General features: G+C 31.6%; 1 protein-coding gene across 4 annotated transcripts in view; it reads left to right on the plus strand.

The window, feature by feature from the left end:
• The first annotated feature begins 7,165 nt into the window (after positions 1-7,165).
• Positions 7,166-14,340, plus strand: part of LOC134690711 (neuroglian-like) — a 46,352-nt gene continuing 39,177 nt past the window's right edge. For 2 of the 4 annotated variants that reach the window (XM_063550733.1, XM_063550738.1), the window contains exon 1: positions 7,166-7,295. The gene's annotated coding sequence lies outside the window, so the exon portion shown is untranslated. Of the gene's footprint in view, positions 7,296-7,347; positions 7,692-10,802; positions 10,960-14,340 lie in introns of those variants that run through there. The other 2 variants (XM_063550736.1, XM_063550737.1) reach the window with 2 other exon arrangements.

Raw genomic sequence — 14,340 nt, forward strand, 5'->3', positions numbered from 1 at the left:
TTTCAAATTGTTCCGGGGATGAGTGTCTTAATGATTTGTTGTACTTGGATATAGAATATACAGGAATTTCGAGAATTGAGATTTTGTTGCTTGGATATTCTTTTATTAGCTTGATTAGTTTCTCAATATATTCTACGCATTTGTCTACTGTAGAGTTGTCAGTGGATCTTATGGATATATAACGGCCGTCTTTTCGTGTGAGGTTACAAGTACCTTACCAAACATACAGCCCGTAACAGAGAAGTGATCGAATTGATGTTTCTTTATCGTCAAAATTAGCTATGTTATCGACAAACTTCACTGGGGAAAAGCTGATGACCGTAACTGCATTCACGGTCATTCCAAGATGTCGGATGAAAAATTAGGTCAGTATTTGCATTGTCTGTTTAAGTGTTTCTAAAGCATTTTCTTCACAAAACATACATTGGTACGATGTAAATGTATAAAAGAATCACACGGAAATCACATATTACTACCGAGAAATGTGTATGAAACAGGAAATTGGAATTGAAAAAATCGCTAAGATGACCGTAAATCGTAAGTAAAATATTTTCAAGAGGACCGTAACATAAAACAAGGATGACCGTGATTGGTAAAAAGATGACCGTAATTTGTAAAGGATGACCGTAATTTATAAAGGATGACCATCGATTCTAACAGATATCCGTATTTGTATTACCTTTTTTGTATCAAATAATTAATTGTGTTGGTATAAAACGTATTTATAAGACTGCATTATCCTATAGGTAGAAGAAAATAAGACTTGCTTCAAATATATAGTTCACCAACTGAATTAAATCGTATCCGAATTAAAGAGGAATCTTGCTAGCTTTGAACATGAGCTATCTTGTGAACAATGTGCTTACTATGTAAACATTTTAACCTGCCTGTAACTTATAACCAAAGGAAACAGGTGTATATATGTTGCACCTGCTTTGCACGATAGTGTTGCATATATTATTGGAGGGCACCCGTAAAAAATCTAAATTATACAAGTGAAAACCAAATTATAAATTTAGAAGAACTAACTATATATATAGCATTCAAAAGATGTTCCTTTAATTATAAAGTCAGTGGCGATTATGTTCAAGAAGGGTGTCCAACGGAATTAAAAATGAACTTTATTAGGTCGTTAGTTTTCTCGTTTGAATTTCTTTTACATTGTTATTTAGGGGGCCTTTTATACTGACTATGCGGTATGTACTTTGCTCATTGATGAAGACCGTCCGGTGACCTATAGTTGTTGATTTTTGTGTCATTTTGGTCTCCAGTGGAGAATTGTCTTTTGGAGAGTTGTCTAATTAGCATTTATACCACTCCTTTTTTTTTTATATTTATGAACTATTGCCAAATATCAGTGAAGCAAAACTAAAAGAGATAGGGCGATACGAAGACTTCATTTCCGTATTGAAATCCTTATCTAATGGAATATTTTATACTGAACATATTGCTTTTCATTTGTTACGGAAGGTTTAATCTCAGTCAAACCATCTGAATGCCGAATAAATTTTGCAGTTCCATCGGATCCGGTGTTGTCAATGAACTGTTTGTATATTTCAAGGCAGCTGTTAAGATTTTAATCTGATTCCGCTGGATAATCTTATGCTTAATCAATGGTTTTTTTTTTCTTCAACTTTTCGTCGCATCGCTGTCAATTTGTATTATATTCTTCCCTACACAGTTTGGAGTTATACAAGGAGATAACATAAGTCCTAACTTGTTTAAGATTTTCATCAATGACCTTCCCAACTATTTGGAAAAATCTCTAGACCATGTAAATATTAATAGGCATATTATCTCTAAATAACCTAGTACTGTATGCATGTTTTTGAGCATGCTATTAAGCTTATTCCTCTATATGGAAGTGAAATTTGGAGCTCATTCAATCCCTTGATAGCAAAATTTAAATATGGAAACCAACTAATTTGCATGGATAAAATGTATTCAAATTTAACTTGTGAAAAGCTACACAGTAAATTTTGTAAATTCATTCTGGTCGGCACAAATAAAAACACAAATTGTGCAGCCTTATTTTAACTTGGTCGGTTTCCACAGTACTTTTAATTAGTGAGGTCTGTTTTGAATTATTGGCTAAGACTAAAAAATAAGAATAATTTCCTTTATAACAAGATGCATACCAGCATTCAAATCTCTATATTCTCAGTATAAATCGTCATGGTATAGCTTTCTCCAACACATTTAAAAAACTCTTCCTGGTTTTGCAAATCTAAATGATGGGAAAAATATTTCAAATAATACCATTAGGAAAATAATGAAAGAGACGTGCATACAAATTTTGGAAGGATCAACTGATCAAGAAATCAGAAGGAGAGCTCTGCACTTATGTGACAGTTAAGGATAATTATGGTTTCGAAAAGTATCTTTATAAATATCTTAACAAAATTTTAGCGTAGGATATCATTACCAAAATTGAGGGTGTCATCTTACCATTTGCAGATTAAAATAGAACGATACCAGGATACTCCTCCAAACCTTAGACCGGATTTCAGCAATGTAATTCTGGTAATATTGAAAATGAAGTTCATTTTCTCTTTTATTGCACAAAATATAACGAAGACAGAAACTATTTATATCATATCTGAATCGTGTTCCAATTTCATTAACTTAAATTCCCAAGAGAAATTGCTACGGCTGCTGTCTTGTGAGAACTCAACTGTATGAAAAGAGTTGTGTATATTCTTGGTTAAACATTGCAAATAGCAGATTTATATTCCATGTTTCGCAAAATTAGTTATTGTTGTTATTTAAGAAAAATATTTTTTAAGTGACAGGATTCAGTTTCTCTGTTTATTTGTGTTCATCTGCTTCTGACACGAGGAGGATTTCTGTTATTGCCTATCGCAATCAACAGTATATCCTACAGCACCGTCCCTTGAATTGGTGTCTCCTTTACAGATGAACAAATTTATTGTCATTTGTCTATTATAATATCTGTCACGTTATATAATTTTCAATGTTTGTTGCATATACTTTCATTATTGGTAATTGTATAAATGGCCGCTTTGGGACCCTGATTGGAAAAATAAAATATTTGATTTGTATTCCAATGTTAACGTTGTTATCAATAAATAATTTAATTTGTTTATGTTATTTCTTCATAGACAGAAACAAAATATTACAGTCATTCTTTAAATATCTAATTATTTACGAGAAATATGCAATTTACTATCATTGTCATAAACTCTAAATACGGCAAATAGTTGAAAAGAAATTGATAAAACATATTTATAACCGATAAAAGAACCCCTATTGAGACAAACTCGACAAACAGTTATGAATACAAATATGAATATTTCTTAGAATTGACGGTCATCCTTTAAAAGTTACGGTCATCCTTAACAATTTACGGTCATCTTTTAACCAATTACGGTCAGCCTTGTTATGAATCGCTAATCCTGTTACGGTCCTCTCGATTACGATTTACGGTCATCCTTGCGAATTTTTCAAATCCAAATTCCCGTTTTATACACGTTCCTCGGTAGAGATTTGTGACTTCCGTGTGAATCTTTTATAAATTTACATCGTATCAAAGTATGCTTTGTAAAGAAAATGATGAAGAAACACCTTAACAGACAATAAAAAAACTGACCTAATTTTTCATCCGACATCTTGAGATGACCGTGAATGCAGTTACGGTCATCAGCTTTACCCCAGTGAAACTTAATTGAGTAGTGACCGAACTATTGGTACTTTAACGTTAAAAAGATTGACAATGCTGACTAACTTTCATGTAACGATAATCAAGTTTAATACCGAAAATAATTCTAATAATTAATATGAAAGAAAATATGTCCATGCACCATTTCGATTGGGCGAAAAGTAGTCATTTCTTTAGTCAGAACAGAAAAAAAAAGATTTATGGAAGGACGTCTTGATAGTATTATTTCCTTTACAATTTTACCCAAAACTAAAAGAAATATAGTGATGAACAATTAAAAAGGTGTTTGATAGGAATGAAGTCCTTTATTTTTTCGGACTACAATGTGTACCGTATGTGTGATGGATTTGAATGTAATCAATAACTTTGAAATGTTTTCTCAAATGTATACACAAAAGGGACTGGTATGTGTACTTCTGTTAGAATATGTCTTCGTCCGTTTCACATGCCAAACTTTTTTCTAGTACAGTTTAAACAGGAAAATTTTGTTGAGAGTCTTTTTTTATATGACAAAATAACGAGCAAAACTATTTCTTGCAATGGCACACACAGAGAATAATTTGTTTAGTAAAAATCAGTAAAAAAAAATCTCCAAAATATACCATGGCCAGGACCTGGCAGTTTTTAGCAGTGTACAAATGAAAATCGTCCGGAAAACTCCGCTTGCTGTCATTTTGAGGGATCATGCAACATTTCACCTATTACCCATAAACAACATAGGTTCGCAATTACTAAAAAATATCTAAACTGAGATAATTTCAAATCAGAGTAAACATATTAACTTCCTTATATACAGTCGAATTTGTCTAAAGGTTACACAAAGATGGTTCTTCAAACGTTTGTATTGGGGAAAACATTTTTCTTTGACTTTTGAAACATATAATATTCCGTATTTCTGACTTTTTTGTTCGATAACGTAAATTATACGACTTTTTTTATGACTACGTGAACTTGTGCCATTTATTTTTGCTGGTCTTTAGGAAGACAATTTACAATTGTGCAGTGAACGGAGGCACTTATACATAACCTTATAATTCTGTTTGGAAGCAAAAATAAATTCCCAATATATAAATATACATGTATGAATATACAGGTATTATATGTTATGTTCATGATTGGATTTTGTAGATATAACTACCGCACAGAAAAAGTATCATGGATTTCGAGGCTTTCATATTCAAGGTTTTCAACCCTTGTTGAAAACCTGTGGAGACCAACATCAATATTTTTTTGGAAATTGAGTGCCGTCTCCCTGAACATGCTAACACTTAAGTCATATCTTTTCATTTTCATATTTTTCCCCCTGTTTGTCTCTGTTGTCTTGATTGTTGGAACGATTAGTGGTATCTAACAATATTTACGAAAACTTTCTGAGAATTATTCTTCTCTGTCAGATATGGACAATTACCAATGATAAAATGAAATGCCGTACATCACATCTTATAGAGGTTTAAATTTCAAATATTCGTCAATAACTTAAGATTTAGAGCAATTTTGTCTTCAACATTTCAAAGGTTAAAGGGTACATTTATATATTTTTACTTCGATTTGAAGGAAATTTATTTCATTTTTTTCTGCGACAAAGTACAAGCATGTCGGTATTGCAACAATGTATGATTGGGATAATCCCGGGGACATAATACAGTTAGGTATGAAAAAGAAAAGATATTGGATATTCTGTATTAGACGAAAGAAAAACTATTACAGTGTTGAATCCCATAAATATTCAGAGTGCAAGCAGTATATAATATCTACATTGAGAAATATTATCTTTACTGTTAAAATGAAAATGCCAATGACAGAGGTTGATTATAAAAAATGTTTTACTGTGTTAAAAAAACTTCGACTTAAACAATGAAATCTTACACGTTGGACATGAACTATTTTGTCGATGAAGAAAATTAAATTATGTCACTTCTGAAATAAGTTTGTCGATAACGTAACTTATTTTGACGGTAAAGAAACGCGAATTCGATCACTACTCTGTTACGGGCTGTATAACCAAATATTGCCTGTTGTTGTTAGCTTGCTTTCAGCCAGTCGTAACGGTTTTGAAAAGTTTCACCACCTTTGCACCACCATTGAATATGTTGAGTAACAGGATGGTCTGAAAATACTTTATTTTTAAATTTAATTCCTTTACTATCCGTGATAAAAGCACTGGAGTATTTATAAGCTCTTGTATTTGATGGAGATATTTCTGGCTTGCTAAGCCAGGCGCGTAGCTCCCTATACGCCAACACGCAGTTGCGTGCACATCGGTTCGGCATGCAAAATATTTTTTTGCAAAATTAAAACTTTATAAATCAAATTTTAAAGGAAACACACATGTTGTCACTTTTTTGATTGATGAAATGTCATTAAATAACGGCATTTGGTTTCAAAATAGAAGTTTTATTGGAGATCATGCATGACAAAATCGGACACTGTAACTTGTATCTTTTACACGATTTGAATTTGTTATACTCAGTCTAGTACATGTAGTTTCGGAGCACATTTTACAGAGTACGGTTTATCTGTTTGGAATGGGATGTACCGTAGGTCAATCGGCATTAGCTTTGAACCCTTCGATATCGTTGAAATTATGCCACGGCGATGTGTTCGAGGGACTATCAGAGCCACTCATCCTGAAAACACGCAAAACATTATTGGAAAGTCTCATTTTATTTTGCGTTTATAGACCATATGATAATGGAACTGGAGAGTGGAGTCGCGTCTGGTATTATCAGAAAATCGCTTCTTTGTGCCGTATCTGCTTCCTCGTGTTGTAGGAAATATAACAAACGAACAAATCTCAACATTGTCTGAGACATACAAAACTGACCTGGTATGTAATTTTGACGAATTCAATTGGGAGGTCGCTCGATGGCAAACACGTACACTGGTTTATAACATCTCGCGAGTGCTACCGTGGTGGTCTATCAGTGTACTACGTCTGTTGAAATCAAATGTACGATCAACAATGAACAATGACAGGTTATCATCGCTAGCATTACTGCATATTCAACGAGATTTCAGTCTGAATATTGACAAATAAATAGAGAAGCTCGTTTCTGCCTAGACCCGAAGAGCAGATTTTGGACAATTTTGAGTAAATTATGTATCAGAAAAATTTGTAGTTCATGTTTTCAATTAACCATTATTTACTTTATTCAGAAGCTTTATGAATAGTTTTACAATCATAAATTTTATTAGTCCTATCTACATGTAGCTCCTCTTTCAACTGTCCTATGACCGAAAACCAAAAAAAAAACCATTTTCCTGCATAAAAGGGTCCCAAAATTTTTTCAAAAGTTTCTTTCTAGCTACGCCCCTGTAAGCTGTTTGTGAATCCTTTCATATCTTATAATATGTGACCGTGAACAATACTAATTAAGTTCATTTATTAGTCCCACTTATTACTAATGTATAATTATATCATTATTTGTTTTGAGGATCAAGACTTGAAGTTTAGCCTTAAAACTCGGATTTAACCGTCCCTTTTTACGTGCCTCTCATTGATTTGTGAAAAACGTCACAGATTTTGGACTACCGGAAATACCCGGATATTGCAAGGTGCGAGAATACCTGTGAGGAAAGATGTTTTGAATTCAACTTCCTTTTGTTCTTTAGACAGGTAAATAGTTTGAATATAAAATACTTAAATGGAATATTGGTATACATACTTACGTCCATGAACAAATGCATTTTCTGATTTCATCTTTGATGATCGAATCGCCACATGTTTGAAAAGTTTATACGGATTTACCTGTATACACAGGTACGCGGCATATTTGATTGAACTTAGCGTTCCCTATTCTATACACAGGTTATAATTAACAGTACTACAATTAGCAACTAAAGGAATTTGACAGCTTTCGCTTTTAATAGACTAATTGAGTTCACTCCACCATTGTCCAAATCAATACTTTTATCATATATAAATCAACGATTTTAGTGAGGATCTGCAGTACACAAGGAAATATAGACATTTTATTTAGAAATTTTGTTAGACTTGAAGGGTTCAAAAAAGGTAAATATTTAAAAGTAGTTATATTTATGTTTATGAATTTATGAATGTTGTCAAATTCATTTTCAAAATTAAATATTGAAATTATGTTTCTGAAATAACTTTTTCAAACTAAATTTTTCATGTACTTAAAAAATTTCCAAGTGAATCGTCTTTTAGTATTAATTATTCCATATGTCTAAATACTATGTATATGAATATTTACAGGGGTGGATCCAGACATTTTAAAAGGGGGATTCCCAACCCAGAGTAAAAATGAGGGGGGGGGGTTCAACTATATGCTCCTTTTCAAATGGATTGATCTTTAAAAAAAAAAGGGAATTCCAAACCCTGGACCCTTCCCCCCTTGATCCTGGATCCGCCACTGATATATATATAACTTAATTTACAACATATCAGAAAACCAACTGTGCAAGGGCTGTATAGCCAGTCAAGGTCATTAAAACCTTCCATTTGTTGTATATCAGAAATTTATTTCTGGTCAGCTACAAACATGCATGTGCATGGTTATTGCATACATATGTAGACCTTTTACAAGTCCCACTCATAATATTGCCTTGTTGATTGGATCCCCCCTCTTTTTTTTTAATCTTTTTTTTTTTATCAAACTCTGGATTAGAAGTAAAATGTAAATATAAATATCTTGTCAATTTAAAAATTACAGACTTAGAACTGTAAATTGTAGACTAAAATTCTAAATCACCTGTTAATGGCTCTCACCTGTTCGCCATAACAATCTAACAATCATTCAATATCCAACATAACAATCATTCAATATTAAATTATGTCATTTTATGGATAAAAGTAAACATTGAATTAAACAGATGTGAAATAACATAGAGTTATGTCCCCTTAGGATATTGTACATCAATCAATGAATTTAAAAGAGATTTGACTTGTCATATAATCTGATAATTTAATGAACTTTATGTTTCTTTTGTCCTTCATTGACTTGTCTAATGCATTGAATTTGATCAAAATGATTGAAAAACATTCAAAACTTGTGGATTGAGTTGCTTTAAGTACAATTTTCAAAGTATAAACTGGTTGAATATTTTTGAAAATGTAATCTACTGTATTTCCCACAAGGATTTGTAAAATGTCACTACAAAAATCATTGATTACCTATATTCTGGTGGTGAAAAAACCAAAATATAATGTTAATTTGAAATTACAAACTCCGTAACTGACTATAATTGCTATATTATGTAATATCAAATGTCATTTCAAATGAAGTGGTACATTTACTGCAGAATATAAAACGTGAAATATGTGCAATTTTAGCTGTCTTTTTGTTTTTAATGAATTCAGCTTTCTTTAATATGAAGTACTGTCAACCAACTTATTTTCATGAGTAAAAAATTAAAGCTTACATAAGTCATCATGAATATATGTATTTCTTAGATCCTTCCTTATTCTACTTTTTCAAGTCAATTTGTAAATTCGAGAAATTAAATTGCTACAAAAATGGATAGAGAGGGCTTAACACGAAATAATCTAAGTATCTGGGAAAATAAGTTGGTTTACAGTAAACATAATTGGATGAACCACTTTATTGAAACTGAACTCCAATTTTTTTTTAATGTTTTTACATTTGTTCTATATATACACTGATAGACCAATTTCATAAATTTAAAATTGATTGCACATTTGTTAGTATGAAAGCATCATACATATCCTTTATTCAGTTGAAGCTCAACGTGTGAACTCTGCTTCAAGTCACTATTTTGGACTACTTTTCTAGTCCATATAAGATATACAACAAGCCAATCATTTCATAAAGTCAAGGTTAAATTGTTGTAAAATTATCATCAGTTTTGTTATAAAAACAAGCCAAAATTTGATAGGTGTAATTGTTATTTTTGATGGTTATACAAACATTTTATGTTAGAAATGTCAAACATTAATTTAACAAAACATAATGATTCAAATTCAAATTTGATATTTACAATTTTCTGATTCACGGTTTTACAGTATGCATTTGAATTTGATCTAGGTTTATTGTACTTCAGGAGAACTCATTTGCTAGCGTGAGAATACTCCTAGATATTCAAATATATCAGTGGCTCCTGGAAACAGATTAAAAGATTTCCATAAAATCATAGCACTTTTATGTTACATACCAGCACTGGACCATCAGACAATCTTTTAAGATCATGCACTGTGGCATTGCGCTAAAATGGCCTTGGGAGAACAATAGGCATAGACTATTTCCAAACTGCTAAAAGTACATGCATGCAACCTTTTAAAATTATTTTCTGGCATTGCACTATAATGGCCTTGTGAGAACATCTTAAGGCATAAACTATTTCTAAACTGCTAAAAGTACATGCATGCAACCTTTTAAAATATTTTTCTACCATTTACTGCTTTCTGGCATTGCATTACAATCAGGCCATGGGAGAACAAAAGGCATAAACTATTTCTAAACTGCTAAAAGAACAAGCACGCCAGACTAAATGGGCACATTTAAAATTATCTTCTACATTTGTATCATTTGTATTGTTTTTGCCCATCGCATTAAGGAAGTTTTAGAATTTAGCCTTAGGAAAGTCTCTCATTACATATACATGTATTTTCCTGGCCCAAACATAGTAATTGCACATTTACGTGTAGGAGTATATCGGCATTTAAGTCTGAATATTTTACTGGTTCCAATGTTTATTGTGAAAGCCATAATTCCTTTATACAATTTAAGAGAGATGAGAGGACAGTGATCTTACTAAATTAATAACATTTAATACAAGAATTGAAATAGAAAAAGGAGACTCCACGATTGTACAGTCAATGGATTTTAAATAGACTATAAATTTAAACCTAGTCTTTTGTTGCCCTGAGATTTATATTTAATTTAACAACAATTTGATGCTCCGATGACATTTTGATGTCCAATATAATTAGCATCTAAATATTTGAACATTATATAAAGATAAAACATGTGAAACAGGCAGATGATTTCCATAGAGTATAAATGGTATGTAATGAAATAGTTTTACAAAGATCAAATTTAATTGAAAACTATCATAATTGAAAGGATCCAAATATATCATATATATATATATGTGTGTGAAATTGGGAGTGTGTCAGATATTCTCGTGAGAATTCTGGGAAACCATCGTTGATTCATTGATTGGATAAGAAGTGACGTAGTCGACATTACACTACATTGTCTTATTGTGAAGATTCCCTCAATTGATATTTACAATTTTCTAATTTATTTCCGCAAGGAATAATTACTGGATTACGACTGCAAAAGGATAATTCTAATTTGGTGAGTTTAGTAATGTGTTCATCCTTTGTAGAATATTGTTAATTGTTTCAATCATTGTTCAGAGACTGACACATTACTGGTTATGACTTTCAATTCTTACTATTTCTTAATTGAATACCACATTTTATTATGTAAATCCCTAAAATGATTCAAATTGAACACTTAAATCAGTACCTATGTCTCTCTCTTATTGATCTGATTTCAACAGCAGTAATGGTTTTGAAAGAATTCTTAGTGATAATTAAGACCACATAGAATTATATATATAATGTAGATGTGATTTAGGAAAGGACTTCAAATAGACCAAGAACATTGGTTAGGATAAGGATGATAGTGTCCTAAGTATGGTCTGTGAATAGGGAGACCCTGTATTTATTAAAAAGTTAGTGTCAATGTAACAAGCGGTTGTCATTAGTCTCACTGTTATTCTAATTGTGCATTAAGTGTTTGAAGTGGAGAGATTTTTTTGATTGTTTTTGAGATATATTTATTCATACACATTCAGTGCATCGATTTATTGTTGAATAATATTAACCTCTATATGTCTTATGGTTTGTTGTGTAACTCACTGGTTTGGTGTCTTATTGATGTACAAACATATCAGGGGGGTTCCCAACCCAGGACAAAGGGTTCCAGCTATATGTCCCCATTCAAATGTATTGATTGGCCATAAAAAAGGGGGGTGCAACTCCCTCCCCCCCTGGATCCGCCAATGCATTCATGTATATTCATATATCATGTATATTACTTAGATCTTTTATTTATTTTATACATTACTAAGGTTTTTAAGTACATCTTTAGAGGCAGATTTGGGGGTGGGTGATAAGTGGGCATGGTCAATAAATGATGCTCAGTGACATAAAGAATGAATGCCGTCAATTTTTAACTAGGATTATTCCTAACAATGGTCTTTCACTGACACCCCTTTTTCAAAATTTATTGTGGGATTAGTGCATGAATAATTGATACCTTTTCTATCTTTTATTAAAATAATATTAACTGTATTTTTTTAATAATTATGTAATTGTTTCTTCGCTATGTCGAACAATTGACAGGAAATTGGTTTGTAAATTAAAAAAACAAATTTTATTAAAACAGAAAAACAGACATTGTTTTCTTAGTCCACTGCTATATCCAGTATAGAATGAGATATAATTAACACACTAAATTACTGGAGATAATTTAATAGGAAATAACTAGTCCATATTTGTCCAGTAACTTCCTAGAATTGACAAGTACGATCTGACTGCCTACAGGGATAACGTAATTACGGTTGGTATATCTAATTACTTCAGTAACTGTCTATCTCCATATCCCTATCTATCTACACTATCCATAATTATTTTTTAACTGTCAATTAAAGCCCATCATTGCCCAAGAGGAATTATTTTTCAAAAAGTAGAAAAAAATAAAAAGATGAGTCAGGGAGAATATTTGAAAAAAGAAGTTTAGAATTGTCATAATTGACAGGTTTTAATTATTTAGGAAACAGATTTGTTTTTTGGATGTTGTGCAGATGGATATTTTGAACGGGTCAATTATAATATGGTAATTTTTTTGTTAATTTGAACACTGTTGAAGTCACAAAACATCCACATCTTTTCAGTTGGCCTTTAATTGAAAAAAATGATTTACTGGATTGGTAACGTTATCAAATTAGTTGTCCACCAAATATTATACAAAAAAAAGTAATACAAAAATAAATTTGTTGTACTTTTCCAAATTGTCACTTCATTTTGTCTAAGTTATTGAGTAATAAATATTAAATTTGATAGAATTTGACTGAAAAATTCATTGTTAAAATCCAGAAAAGATATATATAGATAATGTCTGAAATATGAACCTACTGTTGTAATTAAGGTTGTTAAACACCCCCAAGTATGAAATTCAAAACATTTGTGCTGGCTTCAGCAAAGGAGAACAGCTCCATTAGCAAATGCTTTTCTTCAATCCTGTTTCTAAAGCTCGTTGAAATATATTTGTGTATATATTTTCTGACATTTATTGTATCAACTTTCCATAGAGACCATAATGGACCAGAAAATGAACTCTACAGTTCACAGAACGGTCATCCAAAAGTAAAGATACAAATGAAAAAACAAATATGCTGATCACTATATCTGAAAATAATTAAAAAATAGACTTTTCCTGAAACAAAAGTGCATGTGAAACATAATTTGATATTTTATCGTCCCACCACTTAATAATTAACAAACCATTGATTGATTCATATGAATTAACTTTAATGGCCAATTTGTAGTGTGCATATGCCCTATAAATTAATATTGCCAGATACCCCTTTCATACTCATCCATTAATCACCAAGATAGAACAAAAATCTGTATTCATCTGACAATCTAAACTTGATTTACAATAAAGATGATTAATTCAATGGGCTCAGTTTCTATTATTATAATTGAAAATTTGATGATTAAAAGACAATTGGAGTAATGAATGAGATATGATTTGTTAATAGATTTATTGCATGTATATATTGGTAAACAGGGGAGGTGACATGAAGAGTTCAAGGGGAGATAACCAGGGAAGGTACATGCAGAGTTCAAGGGGAGATAACTTTGTTTTCAAGTTCATAAAATTATTGTATGACAGATTTTAATCTTTTAAAGTAATTTATTTGTACTTTATGTTTTCCTCAATATTCCAGACAGACATGAATAGGGACTGCACTTTTACAATGTGATGAAAAAAAAGGTTTGATACATTAATTTACGACAATATGTGGATGCTACATTTGCAATTCAAATTTTAAAAAATAACATATGTACATTGAGTGGGAAAAACAAAACTGTTTAGCAGTAACAAATACCCAGAATTCCTATATTATATATACGTGGGACAGTATGGGGATTTATTTGGGAATGTTAGGTCCTTTTAAAAAAGTGTATGTAACCTGGATATTCTGACATTCATGAGGGGGATAGGACCTTTATTGGGACTCCGGGATTGGGTGTTTTCAAGCTCTGGATTTCGGAATTGACCCTTTCAGGATCCGGGAATTTCTTTTTTTTTGGAATTTCAGGACCTCTGGATTTCAAGATCAGGTGTATTTTAGCCCGGGATTTTGGGATCAGGACCCCTCCTACCCCCTCTCATTCATTTTGGAATAATGAAAAATAATGTCTTGTAAAATCTGTAAAAGATGCACATGTATTGTGTATATCCATAACATGCATATAGGACTTGCAAAGGGAAATTTGAATTAGAACTAACATTTAAAACCATAAAACACATATTTGTAATGGGACGTCGACTACGTTTATATTAGTATTAAGATTTTAAACCATAAAACCCATTTTATTTGTAATTTAGGTTAACTCAGGTTTTTTTTGTCACTAAGAACTTATATTGGCTTGTCACATC

The sequence above is a fragment of the Mytilus trossulus genome, chromosome 11 (genome assembly GCF_036588685.1).
Source record: "Mytilus trossulus isolate FHL-02 chromosome 11, PNRI_Mtr1.1.1.hap1, whole genome shotgun sequence".
In the NCBI taxonomy this organism is placed as follows: domain Eukaryota; kingdom Metazoa; phylum Mollusca; class Bivalvia; order Mytilida; family Mytilidae; genus Mytilus; species Mytilus trossulus.